The 17,485-nt window shown below is 47.6% G+C and overlaps 1 long non-coding RNA gene across 1 annotated transcript; it reads right to left on the bottom strand.

Moving 5' to 3' along the window:
- Positions 1-8,089: 8,089 nt before the first annotated feature.
- LOC144108267 (uncharacterized) lies at positions 8,090-17,097 on the bottom strand. Its single transcript, XR_013309471.1, has 4 exons — positions 16,986-17,097; positions 14,831-14,895; positions 9,281-9,346; positions 8,090-8,182 (listed from the first exon to the last, which is right to left on the bottom strand). It is a non-coding gene; the product is annotated as an uncharacterized LOC144108267 (long non-coding RNA).
- Between the last annotated feature and the right edge of the window lie 388 nt (positions 17,098-17,485).

Raw genomic sequence — 17,485 nt, 5'->3', positions numbered from 1 at the left:
CAGAAGTCCTCAAAAAGTGGAGCAGTGCTTTGGAGGCCTTCACCACCGACGACCACCGTGGCCAGTGGCCGAGAATCTTCGTTTCCGTCAGTGGGCACAGGTCTAGATGCTCCAGTACACGGCAGAGAGACTGTCTTTCGGCGCTGTACGCAGGGAATTCACAAAGAATGTAGGCCTTAGTCTCATCACACCAGCAGATGGCACATGCAGTGCCCCTGCCCCCAGACATGCCTATTAAGATGTAGTAGTGCTTGGTGAAGACTACACCAAGCCACAGGCGACAAAATAAAGTTGCTTCACGTCGTGGTAGGCCGGATGAAAGCCGAAGCTTCAGATCTGGGTCCAATGTTTTTAAAAGCGAATGCTGGAATTGGCCTGAATGCGAGAATTGGCCACGCGGCAAGCGTGATGTCCCGTTGTCTAAGCCTACCGGCTGCGTCAGCTCTCGTGATGGGGATGGAGACAAAATCACCCTCATGGTGAGCAGTTCGCGCGGCCTAGCCGCGCGGTGGTTGCCTGCATTGCCGCTGTGTCCTGGCAGCCATTGGTAACCAATATCATGCCCTTTGATGATGGCTGTGTGGTGGAGCTCTCGGATTTCCGCGACAAGTTGTTCATGGGACCTATGACGAAGATCAGATTGCAACGCTTGGAGAGCTGCCTTTGAATCAGTGAAAACCGACCATTACTGGGGTGTTTCTTCAATGATATGCTCAATGGCGATACGAATAGCATTAAGTTCTACACCAGTCGATGAAGTCCGGTGTGATGTTTTCACTTTCTTAACTATGGTCTTTACTGGGATGACTACGGAGCCCGAGGAACTGGAAGGGGTCACTGAGCCATCGGTGTATACGTGCAGTCGGTGTCCGTGTTTCTCATGCAAATATTTCTAGAGTGGTCTGTTTTAGTGCTGTCGCCGATAAATCAGCCTTCTTTTTGATGCCAGGTATGGAAAGAAGCACACGAGGTTGGTGCAGACTCCATAATGAGGAAGACGGTCTAGATAGAGGCTGGTGTAAATTGGGTTAGCAGAAAGTCGCGATGGGCATCAATAATTTTCGCAAACGATGTACACGGCCGGTTAGCAGGAAGACTGGCAAGATGGTGTGCGGGATTCCGAGAGAGGTGACGAATATGCGCTCACAAGGTTTTGATTGTGACATAGGCAGTCACTGAATTCTCCTGAGCGATGACTACTGTTGCGGCTTTAGACGCGCATTTTGGCAGTCCTACGCACGTCCGCAAAACTTCAGCCCGAACACTTTGCAGACACCGTACGTTCGTTTTCTTCAAGCTTCCTAGTGCACGGATACTGTACCGAAGGAATCCCATGAATAATGCTCCCGACGACTTCTCTGCGAGAAAGGAGAGAACGTGAACGATCGATCTCAGTCGCCTTTTCATGTACGGGACATGTGGGCTCCATGTTAGATTACGATCGATGATTACTCCGAGGAAGCGATGGCTTCTCTCGTAGGGTATTGTTGACCCATTTATGCGTACGGGGTAATGGGACAAGCTCTTGCGTGTAAAGGCAACAACTGAACATTGTTCAGTAGAAATTTTCATGTATTGCCGGTGAAGGGAGGCCGCAAGATTGCTTGCGGCCTTTTGAAGCCTTGCTCGAACTTGTGGTCGCGTAACTCCTGATGCCTAGATAAAATATCGTCTGCATAGACTGAGACTCTCGCCGACTGTGGTAGTACATCGACAAGGCCGACAAGCGCAAGATTGAAAAGCGTTGGGCTGAGTACTCCTCCCTGTGGGACCCCACGGGAAGTGCAATGTGAACATGTTGGTCCGACCTCAGTCTCCATAAATAGTGATCGGTTGGATAGATAACTGCGTATCGAGCAGAACATGCGGCCACCTAGTTCTGAAGCTTCCAGAGTGTCCAAAATAGCTTGATGAATGACGTTATCATACACCGCTTTAACAACCAGAAACAACGCCGCAGTCAAGCGCTTCAGACGCTTCTGATGTGGAACTGATGGCACCAGGTCGATCACACTATCAATAGACGAACGTCTCCGCCGATAAGGAAGGAAGGAAGGCCTCAAACGTTGCTGGCACATACCCAATACGGGGGAGTTGCCAAGACACAGGCGGTAAATTGCTGGATACAGGATAGTTTTGACTGGAAAAGGAGTGGTAATTGTATGTAGTCTGACAGATTAGATTGGAAGACGCAAGGAGAGGGGTCCTGTTAACATGGAGATCAAGGACGGGACAATGGCTTAATGTGCATAATAGTATACAATGCCTGTAATGTTTAAATGTCGTACTGAGTGCGGGAAAAAGGAATTAGAATGGGAGTCGCTGCGTTTCTTGAAGAAAATTTTGCACAGCAGAGCGCACACTCCTTTCGCTTCGTCCAAGCAAAAAAGCGCCAATGGCAAGAACAACCGCGGAGGACACAGGCAAGCCCAGTTGATGAAATGGAATTTGCAAAAGACGCTTCCTCAAATGAGAGAAGCGGCGGCAGAACAGCAGGAAGTGATCTATTGTCTCAGGTTAGGCACAAAAAGGGCACAATGGGGAAGCCGCCAGGCCAGATCTGTGAAGGTAGAAATTTTGAAGGGGAACCCGGCAACGCAAACGCGTGAAAGAGACCTCTAGTCTGCGCGTGTGCCAGTCTTTGCTACTCCAAGGATGCAGAAGATACTGATATTCGGGAGATGATGTAAGAGCCGAGGCAGCAAATTCGTGGTATATTGTGTAGCTGCGAACCCTCACCGCAGCTATAAGTGCACAGGACAGCAACAATTGGGTCGCAGAGAGAGGCTCCTGCTAAGGAATCTGCAACCTCATTTAAGTGAAAGCCCATGTGTCCTGGTACCCAAAGCAACCTCACCGAATTTAGATGGAGCGGAATCAGGAACTTAAAAAGGCGTAATGCCCGAGAGTGAGTGTGTGAGGATAATGAAGAGCAAATGGACAGAGAGTCGGTCATAACCAGGACCTGGGAAATGGTAGTTTCTAATTTTCGTAAGGCTAAGATTACTGCTAATAATTCAGCCAGAAAAATTGGAGTGAAGTCAGGAAGACAGAGAGAAAAAGACCAATCCAGTGAAGGCGAAAAAATTCCCACACCTGCCGTTTCGTGATCCTGCGAGGCATCGGTAGCAATAAGAACATTAGAGGGAAAGGACCTTAGGTGGTCCTGCAAAAAACCCTGAAGAAGCGGGAAGGGCTGCAGCTTCGCATTCGATGGAAAAATGTCATCGAATTCAACCTGGACAGATGATGAGTTGTTATACACTTGGCGGACATCTGAGAAATTCATATTTATGGGATCAAGGAGGGACTGCACGTAACATATCTGCGGAGTATGAAAACGATACCAGGGGGCACTAAAAAATGCGGAAGGTTGACTAAGAAATATTTTACTGGAAGCGCGCAGAGGAGAGTCGCACAATTTTAAAAATGTTTGAACTGTTAAAAGGCGGAACCTAGCTGATAACGATGGGATTCGCGCCTCAAGGTGCAGAACAGCATTGGCGACATAGTTTGGAAGCCCCAGACAAAGGCGCAACACCTCACGCTCCAACAGCACAAGAGGGCGAAGTTTATAGGCAGGAGCTCCTGAAAATAAAACACACCCGAACTCCAAAATTGGACGGACGTATATTTTATAACTCATCAGAAGTGTATGCCTTCTCAAGCAGGACCTAGCACTATAAAGCCTGCGTAGGATGCCAATCCCCGAAGTCCTTTTGCAGAAACTTGCTCAATGTGCGGCCGCCAGGATATAGCAGAGCCGTATATTACTCCAAGATACTTCACCGTCTGAACTTGAGGTATTATGTTATTTCCATAGACCGGGTAGATATTTATAGGAACAGAAACCGGAAATACTAACAATGCACATTTCTTCACATTGAGGGACAGATGAATTCTTCCTAACCAGTTGTCAAGAACATTGAGGTAATTTTGCAGGGTTCCATAAAGAGTGTGAATGTCACCTGCTGATGCAAAAAATGCAATATCGGTGGCGTACGCATAAGTTTTCACATTTTGAATGCATGGAATTCAGCTTAGAAAAATGTTAAAAAGAACAGGTGAGAAAACTGATCCTTGCGGTACACCTCTTGTCTGTGGAAATCTCCTTGAGGAAACACCATTTTGGCAGCAGTAAAATTCTCTGTTATCAAAAGAAAACAGAAATCGAGGCTACAAAATAGTTTGGGAAGTTCAGTTCCTGTAATCTTACTAACGGAGACGAGCGCTCAACGCTGTAGTATGCTTTACTGACATCCAAGGTGACAAGCGCAGCAAACTGTTTTCTGTTGTGAGCTAATTTAATACGACTCTCTAGGTCAGTATGAGCACACCAAATTGAACAACCTGGCCTGAAACCAACTTTACATGGATTCAAGAGGGCATTTTCCAAAATGAATGACATGACACGGCTAAGAAGGACCCTTTCCACCAATTTCACTAGGTTCGATGTTAATGAAATAGGGCGTATGTTGTCTAAAGTTAAGCCCTCCCCTTGCTTTTTAAGCAATGGAACTATTTCAGCAAGACGCCACTCATGAGGTATCCAAGGACCTTTAATATAATGGTTGACTAGAGCCAACAGGTCTGCAGGAGATTCATTGAACAAAATTTTGATTATAGATTAAGTGACCTTATTGGGGCCAGGGGCCGCTGGGGATAAGCGCAGAACAATTAGCGACAGCTTAGGCATAGAGACCTCAGTGAAATCACTTGAGGTGCATGTGAAAATAGCAGAAGCTAGAGCAGATGTAAAGCGAATCTAGGCCACACGCAATATCCTCTAAGGCCTTTGCGATGTCAGCAGGGGACTGAACGAGGGATTCAATGTTGGCAGCCGGTGAAATCACCTTGTTGCGCCTCATGAAATTAAACAAAGCTCGCTTATTTCCTGATTGTGAAAGGAAATCATAATGATTTGTATTATACTCCTCCTTTGCACGGGCGACAGTGCACTTAAATGTTGCTGCAACATACTTATATCCAACCAATTTTTTGGGCATTGATTGATGAGAAGTTTCTTCCAAGCTGCTTTCCGTCGTCTATATGCACGCGTGCACTCAGCATTCCACCAATTGTTTGCGATTGCACCCTTGGTTCCCTTAACCCAAAAATTCACACTTTTGCCTTGCATGGTCCAGTACTGAACATAGATGTGCAGCCTTGCTTTCGGCACTTGTCTGAGCGCAAGATTCTGAAGAGATTTGGAGGGCTGACTTTAGCGTGTCTTTAAACTAACTGTAATTTATTAACGTGAGCTGATGTCGCTCAGGAAGAATTAATTTACACGCAGACTTGAAATTAATCGGTAGATGATCACTGTTTGTTGCACAGTCAACAGGCGCCCAAGACGTAACAGAGACTCCTTGGAAGGAAAAAGTTAAATCCAAGGCAGAGCGGCATTGACTCCGAAGAAACGTTGGCAATCCGGAATTGTTGCAGATCAAGTTGTTGTCAGAAGCCCAGTCAAATAGTCTAGAACCAAAGCTGTCTGTTTTGAACCCCCCCCCCCCCCCCCGTCACATGGTGCGAATTGAAGTCTCCAAGTAATAGAACCTAAGATCGGCTACTAGACATGAGTGAGTCAAAGGGCCGAGAGTCACGCACACCAGACGGGAAATATGCATTAGCTACCGTAAAGGGCTGTTGACCTGGGACACTGAGGTCAACCGCAAGGATTTCACATTCATTGTCCGCATATTGGAAAAACTTTGTAGAGATGAGCACTAACAACACTCCTCCTCGTGATGACCGGTCAAGCCGGAACGGACGGTAATCCTTGAGATGATAATTGAAATTTGTATTTAGCCATGTTTCCTGTAAATCAACTAAATTTGGTAGAAGCTGATTGCATAGTGTAAGGTTTCTGGCGACAGCCGGTTGTCTGTTTCAGCTGCGTATTCGGCCAGGACACCTGCAGCCGGGGTCCCTGCACGGCGATAGGCATCTTGTTTCCCACGGCCGGTCCTCACGTGGTTTATTGGATTCGAGACGGAGGATTCCACTGCCGTTTGTAAACCTTGTTCCCGGAAGATCTACCGTGCGGCACGGAGGCAGTTAGCGACCGCCAGAACCGAGCAGGGGTGACTCACCCCTTCAACTATGCCTGCTCGCCGGCGCCTCGCCCATTCGGACTTCCCGGAAGACGTGTCCGGCTGTAGCGTGAGAACTGTCGTTCGGACGCGAAGACATCGCTCTCTCTGGTGGGGGCGATTGTCCAGCGGCACCCTTTTTCTCCGGCGAGGCATGTGACGGGGGCGTGTCCCTATGTGAAGTGGTGTGTGTGTGTGTGTACGACAACGCAAGTTAGGCCACGCCCAACCTGGCGAAGACTTCCTCGAACCTGGGGAATCCTAGGGACCGGACCCTTTTTAAACCGGACGACGAGTGCCGTGAAGAGGAATCCTCGATCATCCTCAGATCTTCTCAGATCCTCCGTCCTTCCCCCATCACCCTCCAATGTGTTCCAAAATCTTGTAAAATATGTAAAATAAGCCCCCCTGTACAGTTTCCTTCATAACCAAGTCCGACAACGTCATTCGGAGAAGGGACCTGCGGCGCTTAAAGAGTCAGCTCACTCAAGGACCCCTCGTTCCCAACAATAGGCAATTTAAATCTGTTGAAGCTGAGAATATAGATCGACAATTCCACGGGAGTACACTTAAGAACCCTATCTTGGCGGGAGTGCCGCAGCCGCGACTGCCTTTTCTAGAATCCTGATCTTAGCATTTTGACTTGCGTTACTTTTCGTTGTCTTTGACTCACGGAGGAAGACTATAAGGAGTGGAAACTCCGCCGTCTGCGGCGACCAGAAAAGGTCACAAGCCTGCGGCGCCACTATCCTGCTGGCGGCGCCTGGCGGCCTGGAAAGAAACTACTAAAATACAACGTCACGGCGTGCCCGCTGAAGCAAGCACGTGTCGTCTGCTTTGAGCACGCGCCGCCGGAGAGCGCGCCGAAGCCGCCTCGCCAAAAGTCACTGGAACGAGAAAAGTACCGCATTCGTTTTCTCTCGCCGCCGCGCCAGCCGGCCAGCGCGCGCGCGTTCCCGATTAGTTCTTTGCGGTGTCGCGGTCATTACCCCCCATAAATGGTCCGCTCGCTTCTTTCTCGCGTCCGCCGGCACACAGATAATCCGGAGCATTACGTAGCACTTGCTCTTATGGGCAGAGATAAGCGTGCACAGCAAGCAGCGCTGGGCCAAATATGGCGGCTGGTTGCGGTACTTTTCCCGTTCCAGTGATTTTATCCTCGCCGGGTGCTACATTTTTTTTCTGCTGCTTCTACAAGGCGCCGCAAGGCGCCGCCACTACATGCGCCCCCGTCGGCGCGTGCTACAATTGTGACTTGTCTGGTCGCCTGCGCTCGCTCGCGCAGACGGGAGTTTCACCTCCTGTATACTCTTGCTCCGTGCTTTGACGGGGGCAAGATGGACCTGCAATATTCAGAGGAGACCCACTTCGTTTCTGGGCGCGGAGATCAGACTCTATATCCATACAGTCCATAGAGGATGCGTCCATAACGCTGTTCGAAGGAGAGGACTGAGAGGTCTTTTGTTGCTCACAATGTTTTTGGCCCTGTGGAGCTGAATCGATTACCACAGAAGGATGAGTACCCTATTGAAAAATCTTGTATATATGTGTTAAATGTGTCTCATATATATTGGATATGTGTCCACATATATGCTCGTATGTATACGTGCTCGTATGGCATACGTGTTCCTTTCCACGTATGGCGAAACACATATATATTGGTGATACGTGCCTCATATATACGCTATTGGATATGTGTCACTCCCGTCCCTCGTATATACGAGGGCCACGTAACCTTCGTACAGATACGAGGGCCTCGACATGGAGATACAATGGCCTTGCAACACGTACTCTGGTGTACAGCTAATAGCTCTGAATATGTAGGCTACCTGAATGAACTTGCAACCCTTCAGTGCAGCAAATGCTGCATCCCAGCACTAAATACCAGGCTGCAGTCAATGAAATAATTTTTCTTGCTGCCTTTATTTTATCATTTTTATCTGACTACAGTCATCGACTACAGGGGCAGGTGCAGGCGATGATTACTTGATGTCCCTCAGTATGTCCGCCAGGTAGCAATTCAACAGCTCTGCGCATTTTCTCATCCTCGGCAGCTTGTGCAGCTTTGATGTATGCATCAAATGCATCTGAAAGAATATTAATCATGACAAAATTGAAGACATGCAGGCGCTGTAAAATAAAGATATTTAAGTCATGCACACTTAATAAACAAATGCCTTTGTCAGTCATGAAATGTACCTAAATAAAAGAGGCTTACTGCCCACAGCTGCTAGTTTTTCTGAGCTCATCCGAGGCTTCTGCGTGGCACCAGCCTTAAGGAATTGCCGGCATACTGAGCCGGTGATGCTCCTTCCCTGAACGCTCTTTCCCCTAAGGCTCTTAGGGGAAGGAGCATCACCAGGAAGGAGCGTCACTTTTGTGGGGAACCCCACAAAAGTTTTGTGGCGTCCTTGCAAAACAGGAAGTCTCGACCTTGGGAAAGAAGCCAGCGCCACCGCTCTGCACTGATAATTTCCGCTCCCGAGGTGAACCTGCAATAAAACAGCTGCACATATGCTTTGTATAAAGCCCTATAACAGATTGGGGAGAGAGTTATTATTTGCCACATTAAAACTGCTAAACTCCTATTCCTCAGGACTCCTATATATAACATTACGAAAATGGCAGTTTTCCTTGCAAACGCTACTAATGATAAAACATGACACATCGCTCTCTTCTTCGGAGTGAGCAGCACGATGGGCCACCAGGTCACGTTTATATGCAATCATATAAGCTGCCTTTGACAACATAGATGAGCCTTTTTATCTCTACTTCAGGCTCAACTGCACCCTGGCAACAGTTATGCTGCCAAATATTCGGAAGCTCAGAACTAACAGATGCAAGATTATGAATATTTAAAACACAGCAATTAAATCTTAGCACAAGAGGCCGTGCTAATTAGAACATGAAAGGTTGTGGTCATGGTCTAGTGATCTATGAGTTCATTAAGCAAAGCTGCCCTGAGCTGTCACAGGTTCAAATTGTCACTGGGGCTCCTGTGCAGGCAATTTTTTTCCACTCCATGCCATTTGGATGGAAAACTTCACGTGTCCGATAGGTGTGCACTGATCCTCAGCCCTATACATTTCCACAGTTTCTAGATTGTTTGCCTGCAGTTACCAAGAACGAGAGCTAAAAGCATTTCAAGATTACAAACTAGTTCTAAATATGAGAAGCCATCGTACCTGGCCATTGACCTCAGCAAGAACACCTGGATTCCGTGGTGCAGCAGGACCCATGCTAGTGGAAGCCTGGAAAGTGTGCAAAGTGTTCGCCTTTGCAACAAGAGTAATGTACAGTGTCGGCTAAGTCTTAAGGCCAAATGCTTTTCGCTTCAGCCGCATAACAGAGCCATTACGGCAATATTAAAGACCAAGTGACCTCTAAATACTAGCAGGTTTCTTCTTGCGATACAGAAGCTTCCTGCTTGACTACAGTTTTGAATGATCCACTACATGAATTATTCTAGGAACATTGATTTCACTGCAGCTGAATGCTGTAGCCTCAACACTTTTGACCAAGACTGTACACGGTACATTAAAGAAACAGTGAGAACTCAATCAAAAATCTTTTGTAAGCAAAATCTGATAGTTCAGCATTTCATGGCTTTGTTGCCGCTTGTCCGAGAGCGAAAGATGCATTTATTTCAAATAAATTTGGATTCGAAGTAGAAAAAGTTTTTCCCTCCACTCCGATTCAAACTCGGGAACTCTTATGACATCACGGTGCACTCTTATGACGTTACAGCACGCAGTGACGTGAAACATGACGTAAACGCAGACTCCGTGATTTCTCGCGGCTAGCGGTGCGGTCTAGCAGCAGCCAAAATGAAAGCTACCGCCGCCACACGTTGAAGGCATCTATCGGGGGTCGCTACCATTGCTTCGTTTACGTTTGCACCAAGGTCTTGCCGGCGTTACGATGAATCCCGTTCCCAAGCCCGATGACAAAGTTCTCGCAAAAACTCCGGCCTGCATTTCAGCGACCTCAGCCCCACAGAGCGTGCGAAGGTTTTGAGGGAGCACGGTTCAGTTAGACGCTGGCGGGTCGTTTCCCCCTTCCGCCATGAACAGCCGTTGCAAATTAAATATCATAACCCCAGTGCGGGGAGTCGCGAGGGGCCAGAACAAGGTCAGTGCGTCGCGCCCATCGGAGGCTGGCCGGGGCTTTGGGGTCAACGGATTGTGATTCCTTGAACGGCGCGGTTGCACGGTGCAGAAGATGGCGTCGAGGTCACCCACAGTTGCAAGGGCAAGGTTCTTTATTTATTTTTGCCACAAAAACGGATGGGTACTCAAGGACACTCGCATTTAAAGTAGGTGGCTTGAAAGTAAAGCCGACGCTTCAACGGCTTCTGTGCGTTTCCGGAGGTACAGGGTCCACTGGATCGGGTTCTCTCGCCCACTTGCATGTACCTTCAGATGTGCACTGTGAATGAATTAAATTAGCCGAGAGCTCGAAAAGAACAGCACCGCCCAACGACCGAAGCTATTGAATGATGTCACAACGCGCACCCCGCCGCGGAACCGTATCAGTCTGGTCTGGCTGGCACAGCTGGCGCACTCGGCGCGAAATAGAGACATGCTCCAAGTCTCCGCCAGTGTGGTCAGAGTGCGCCTAAGCCGCTAAACGCGTCACCGGTCAAGCGCAGTTGGAGTATAGAGGGTCTCGCTTTGGCCGACGTGACGTTGGTGTGCAGTGCGCGCGCATGCGTTACGCCAGGCTATAAACGCGCATTAAAGGGACACTGAGGAGAAATTGAGGTTGCCTTGTATCGATAGAATACAAACTCCAGATCACAAAAACACCAGTCTTACTGAAAACAAAGCTCTTGTAAGGTAGAAAGTAGCAAGGACCAAAATACAGATATCGCCGCCACAGGGCAATCTCGCAAGTGCAAGCGTGATGACGTCATAGGACAAGAGACGCCACCTTGGAGGAATGTTCCTTTTTACATGGAAACTGCGAATCTCTGAGGCTGACAAAAGAAGGTTGCGAGGTTCAATATTGAAGTAAGTTTTGTTTTAAAACCGATAGCGCGCTTTTATCACACCTGGAAGACAGACAAAAGGCAACCTGAATGTTGGAAGCAAAGAAAACCAATGCTTGGCGGCACCACAGGCAGCCAGGAGAGTTTTGATTTGTTATGGCTCTTGGCGTCTATGAGCTTTGTGAGCCCCGTGGTTTTGTTTTTGACCCACCTCGATTTACAAGTGGCGAACCGCTTCAAGTGCTAGTTAACCTTTGAAGGAGCCTGTTAAGGCTGGTCAAATGATCGCCACGGTCGATGAAAAACTATGATGGCACGATGATTGGTGATCGTACAAGGCAGTTCGCAGTATAAAGGGCACTTGTGTCTTCACACGTTCGCCCGGCGAAACATTCTTGGCTGTGCCAGTCAACTTCAAACTACTTAACGGAAATCGTTTATTAAGGTCGGGAGACAAGGTACAAGGCAGTTAAAAAAATTGTTGATGGCCTAGCTGCGTTAGGCCAGGATATACGTAGCGAAAGCGGGCAGACTTCTGCATCGGAAGAGTGCATTCACTAGATGCGCCTTTATTCATGGTTTAATCATGAGCCGTCGTGGTGGAGTGGTAGAGTCTTCGCCTCAAACTACAAAGGCCCTGGTTCGATTCCGAGCCTTGACACAGGTTTCTTTTTTTATTCAGTGTGTGGGCGGGGGGTTTCAGTGGCTACCATAGGTGCCGCCACTGAATACGTTGGTTAGCGGTTAAAGCGCAGGCTCTGTTAAGGTGCGTTTACACTCTGGAGTAATGCGCACTGCATGGCTACGTCACGTCGGTCAAACCGAGACCCTCTATGCTCCAACTGTGCTGGACCGCCGGCGGTTTCGGCGCACTCTGACCGCACTGGCGGAGACTTTAAGCATGTCTCTATTTTGCGAAGGGTGCGCCATCCGCCGCCGGCCCGGCCAGACCGATTCAGCTCTGCAGCGAGGTACGTGTTGTGTCGTCATTCGATAGCTTCGGCAGTTGGACGCAGCTGTTCTTTTCGAGCTCTCGGCTAATCTAATCCATTCACAGTACACATCTGAAGGTACATGCAAGTGGGCGAGTGAGCCCGATCCAGTAGACCCCGTACCGCCGGAAACGCGCGGAAGCCGTTGAAGAGTGGGCTTTACTTTCAAGCCGCCAACTTTAAACGCAAGCGCCCTTGAGTACCCATCCGTTTTTTTGACAAAAAATCAAATAACTAACCTGGCCCTTGCAACCGTGGGAGACCTCGATGCCGCCTGCTGCACCGTGCAAGTGCGCCGTTCAAGGAATCGCAATCCGTTCGCCCCTAAGCCCCGGCCAGCCTCCAATGGGCGCGACTCACCGACCTTGTCCTGGCCCCTTGTGACTCCCCGCACTGGGGTTATGATATTTAATTTGCAACGGCTCCTCATGGCGGAAAGGGGAAACAACCCGCTGGCACCTAACCTAACCGTGCTCCCTCAAAAGCATCACACGCTCTGTGGGGCAGAGGTCGCTGAAATGCAGGCCGGAGTTTTTGCGAGAACTTCGTCGTCAGGTTCGGGAACGGGATCGATCATAACGGAGGCAAGACGCCGGTGCAAACGTCAACGAAGCGACGGTAGCGACCCCCGATAGATGCCTTCAACGTGCGGCGGCAGTAGCTTTCATTTCGGCTGCTAGACCACACCGCTAGCCGCGAGAAATCACGTCTGCGCTTACGTCACGTTTCACGTCACTGCATCCTTTAACGTCATAAGAGTGCACCGTGATGTCATAAAGAACCCAAGTTTGAAACGGAGTGGCGAGAAAAACGTTTTCAACTTTGAATCCAAATTCCTTTGAAATAAATGCATCTTTCACTCCCGGACAGGCGGCAACAAAGCCTTGAAATGCCGAACTATCAGATTTTGCTAACAAAAATAATTTGATAGAGTTCTCCTAACTGCCCCTTTAACACAGCCTGCGCTTATCCGCTAACCAACGTATTCGGTGGCGGCATCTATGCGCGCCACTGAAACCTCCCGCCCACTCACTGAATAAAAAAAAAATCTGTGCCGAGGCTCGGAATCGAACCAGGGCCATTGTAGTTTGAGACGGACTCTACCACTCCGCCACGACGGCTCAAGATTTAACCATGAATAAAGGCGCATCTAGTGAGTGCTCTCTTCCGATGCAGAAGTCTCCACGCTTTCGCTACGTATATGCTGGCCTAACAGAGCTAGGCCATCAGCATATTTTTCTTAACTGCATTGTACTCTGTCTCCCGTCTCTAACAAAAAATTTTCGTTAAGTAGTTTGAAGTTGACTGGCACAGCCAGGAATGTTTCGCTGGGCGAGCGTGCGAAGACACAAGTGCTCTTTGTACTGCGCACTGCCTTGTACGATCACCGACCATCGTGCCATCTTGGTTTTTCATCGACCGCGGCAATAATCAGACCAGCTAACAGGCTCCTTCATAGGTTAACTTGCACTTGAAGCGGCACTTGGGAGTTCCTCTGCTGTTCGGCGCTTGTAAGTCGAGACGCGTCAAAAACAAAACCATGAGGCACACAAAGCTCATAGAGGTGAAGCGCCATAACAATTCGAAACTCTCCTGGCCGCCTGTGGCGCCGCCAAAAATCGGCTTTCTTTGCTTCCAACATTCAGGTTGTCTTTTGTCTGTCTTCCTTGTGTGATAAAAGTGCACTATCGGTTTTAAAACAAAACTTCCTTCAATATTGAACCGGGCAACCTTCCTTTGTCAGCCTCAGAGATTCGCAGCTTCATGTAGGAAGGAAAATTCCTCCAAGTTGGCATCTCTTGTCCAATGACGTCATCACGCTTGTACTTGCGAGATTTCCCTGTGGCAGCGATACCTGTATTTTGGTTCTTGCTATTTTCTACTGTACAAGAGCTTTGTTTTTCAGTAAGAGTGGCGTTTTTTGTGATCAGGAGCTTATATTCTATCGATACAAGCCAACTTCAATTTCTCCTCAGTGTTTCTTTAATTGGCATCTCCAGGGGATTTTAAAGCACTTTGAGGTTACTATCACATTACACTTCTTGAACCTTGTCTCATATGCAAGAAATAATTCTGCAAAATAATGAAACGTCAACAACTAGAACACAAACAAAAACTGCATTTCGACCACAAAGCCATCGCTAAGCAAAGCTGCTGTGAGCTGCCACAGGTTAACATTGTGCCTAGGGCTGCTCTGCACGCAATTTTGTTTCTGCTTCATATCATTCGGACAGAAAATTTCCCATTTCCGAGAGGTGTGCAGTGATGCTCATCCCCATGTTTCCAGTTTCTAGATTGTTTGCCTGCATTTATCAAGGATGAGAGCTAAAAGCATTTCAAGCTTACAAAATCATTCTTGTAAGATTGACAATTGGGCTTTGATGCCCCAGCGCCCCGTGCTGAAGAAGGCGCAAAACACAGGTGGAAGACGAGGCTGACAAAGTTCAGTTTGGCGCACAGGAACGCTTGGCTACCGAGGTGCGCTGTACTAGCAAAGATTGTGGCCGTCGACACTTCTTGTTAGCACGGCGCACCCAGCCCCTCCACAAGTGTAAAGACGCAAATCAAACAAGAAGTGTGGACGGCCACAATCATTGTTAGCACGGCGTACCCCGGTAGCCAAGCGTTCCTGAGCACCAAACTGAACTTTGTCAGCTTCGTCTTCCGTCTGTGTTTTGCTCCTTTATCAGCGCTGGCCGATGGGGCATCAAAGCCAACTTGTCTTACATTCTAAATATGCGACACCTTCATACCTGGCTGCTGACCTCAGCAAAATATCCGGGTTCTGTGGTGCAGCAGGATCCATGCTAGTGGAAGACTGCAAAGTATGATAAGTGTTCACATTTGCTACAAAAGACTAATGTACAAGGTAAATTAAAGGGCAACTTGAGATTATTTTCAAACATATTCAGTTTACTATCACATTACACTTGTTGAGCCTGGTCAGAGTCCCGAGAAATAATTTTTCCAAATAAGGAGCAAAGAAATAATGAAATACCATTAACTAGAACACAAAAAAACTTGATTTCAATCAACAGATCAAAATATGATGTTAAAGGGTCTGACTGGTAACACTGATGACTCACATTCTGTAATGCACCAACTAGCTTTAAAGGAGTATAAACACCCATCTTTTGGGTGTGTGTTTTTGCTTTCTAATGAGGCATCAGGTATTATTATACATGGATTACATTGTGGTATTCTCCTATTCTCAAGTCTAGCAAGAGAACAGCAGTTCACAATTGGTAGCGAGGTAAGGGAAGTGGTAAAGGAATACGTCTATTTAAGGCAGGTATCAATAGTGACAACTGATCCGGATCATGAGGGAATAACTAGAAGGATAAGATTGCGATGGAGCGTATATGGCAGGGTCTCTCAGGTCATGAATGGCAGTTTACCAATATCCCTCAAGAGAAATGTGTACAAAAGCTGTATCTTACCAGTACCCACCTATGGGGCAGAAACGTGGAGGCTAACAAAAAGGGTTCAGCTTAAGCTGAGGAGAACGCAGTGAGCCACGGAAAGAAAAATCATAGGCGTAACGTTAAAGCAGTATAACACCTACCGTTTGGGTGCGTGTTTTCTTGTTTGTAATGATGCATAAGGCATTATTATACATGGAGTGGCAGCTAGTAATCTCTTACGACCGCTTAATAATTTATAATAGCATTTCTTTTTCGTCCAGTTTCGGCTTCAACACTTGAACAAGGACAGTGACGTCAATGTGTGCTTACACGTCACGAGACATGAAAAAACAGCAATATAATCGCTGCTTGCACATTTGTTGTCATTCCAGCAATTGAGGAAGGCTGATTTCAACACTGCAGTAAATTAGAACAATGAAGCAGCGATTCAATGGGCATTTTTCCATGGCTCACGGGAAGGAAAAGCCCTCTTTGACGTCAGAGCCATCGTTCGGCTGTTCCAAAACTGAAACAGCATGACAGGAAAAAACAATTATAAATTATTTAGCGGTCGTAGGCAAACATCACATGGTGATTCATGCATAGTAGCGTCTTCTGCATCATTGAAGAAAAGAAAACATGCCACCAAAATTAGGTGTCTATACTGCTTTAAGAGACCGGAAGCAGGAAGAGTGGTTGAGGGAACACACGCGCGTTAATGACATCCTAGCCAAAATCAAGAGGAAAAAATTGGCTTGAGCGGGGAATGTAATGCGAAGGTAAGATAGCTGTTGGTCCTTAAGGGATTCCAGGAAAAAGAAAGCATAGCAGGGGGCGGCAGAAGGTTAGTTGGGCGTTTGAAATTAAGAAGTTTGCAGGCATAAGGTGGGCGCAGCTGGCAAGACATGATTAAATGGAGAGACATGGGAGAGGCCTTCACCCTGCAGTGGGTGTAATCAGGCTGATGATGATGAAGATTCTCCTATGACTACTAAATAATTTATAATCGAATTTCTTTCTTGCGCTGATTCAGTTTCAAGAGCTGAATGGGGACTATGATGTCAAAGTGAGCTTATAGGTCATGCGAGGCATGAAAAACTGCAATATAATCGGTGCTGCTACATTTGTCATTCCGACTACTGAGGAAGGCTGGCTTCAACATTGTAGTGAATTAAAACGATCAAGCAGCAATTACATCGCATTTTTTCCATGCTTCACGTTACATATAACCTCTCTGATGTCACAGTCTTCACTCGGCTGTTGAAACCGAGACAGCATGACAGAAAAATTCGATTATAAATTATTTATAGGTCCCAGGCAAATACCACATGGTGATTCATTCATAGTAGTGTCTTCTGAATCATTGTAGAGAAGAAAACATGCCACCAAAATTAGGTGTCTATACATCTTTAAATTATCATTGGGCTTTTTCAAATTGCCGCGCTCGGAGAGCCTGTTCGCTGCCAGAAAATACACTCCTGACAGGAAGGTGCATCATGCTCACATGAACTGGTCGCCGCCAGAACCAGCCTGCTGGCAATCATGGCGCCAAGGCCGTCCATGGATCACGGAAGGCGAGTGCCCTCTGCTGCTTTGCGTGCTGTTGCGTCTCATTGCTCGCATGTGTACGGTAGAAATCTGATCCTTGGGAGGGAAAGAAAGGACGCTAGTTATTCAGGGCAGCTGCGGACTCTTGCGCTCAGATGCATACATCGGCGGCAACAACGCAAGTATATGTCCTTCAGTGCGTTATGTGCTGTCGTGAAGTCTGCATGTAAGCTTCGAGATATCCTCAAAAGCATATGTGACGGGCAGTCGCACTCTAAAGACTTGCATTTGACACCACACAGTAGGGTTAATTGGACAGCGTTAATTGGAAAGACATGGGAGAGGCTTTTGCCCTGTGGGTGTTGTGAGGCTGATGAGGAGGAGGAGGGAAAAACTGCGCATGCACTGCTCAAACACGGTAGTCTCAGATTATTGCATATTTGTTAACTACACACT

The sequence above is a fragment of the Amblyomma americanum genome, chromosome 1 (assembly GCF_052857255.1).
Source record: "Amblyomma americanum isolate KBUSLIRL-KWMA chromosome 1, ASM5285725v1, whole genome shotgun sequence".
Classification (NCBI taxonomy): Eukaryota; Metazoa; Arthropoda; class Arachnida; order Ixodida; family Ixodidae; genus Amblyomma; species Amblyomma americanum.
The sequence above is the reverse complement of the archived record's forward strand: the minus strand, read 5'-3'. Positions and strand labels throughout refer to the sequence as shown.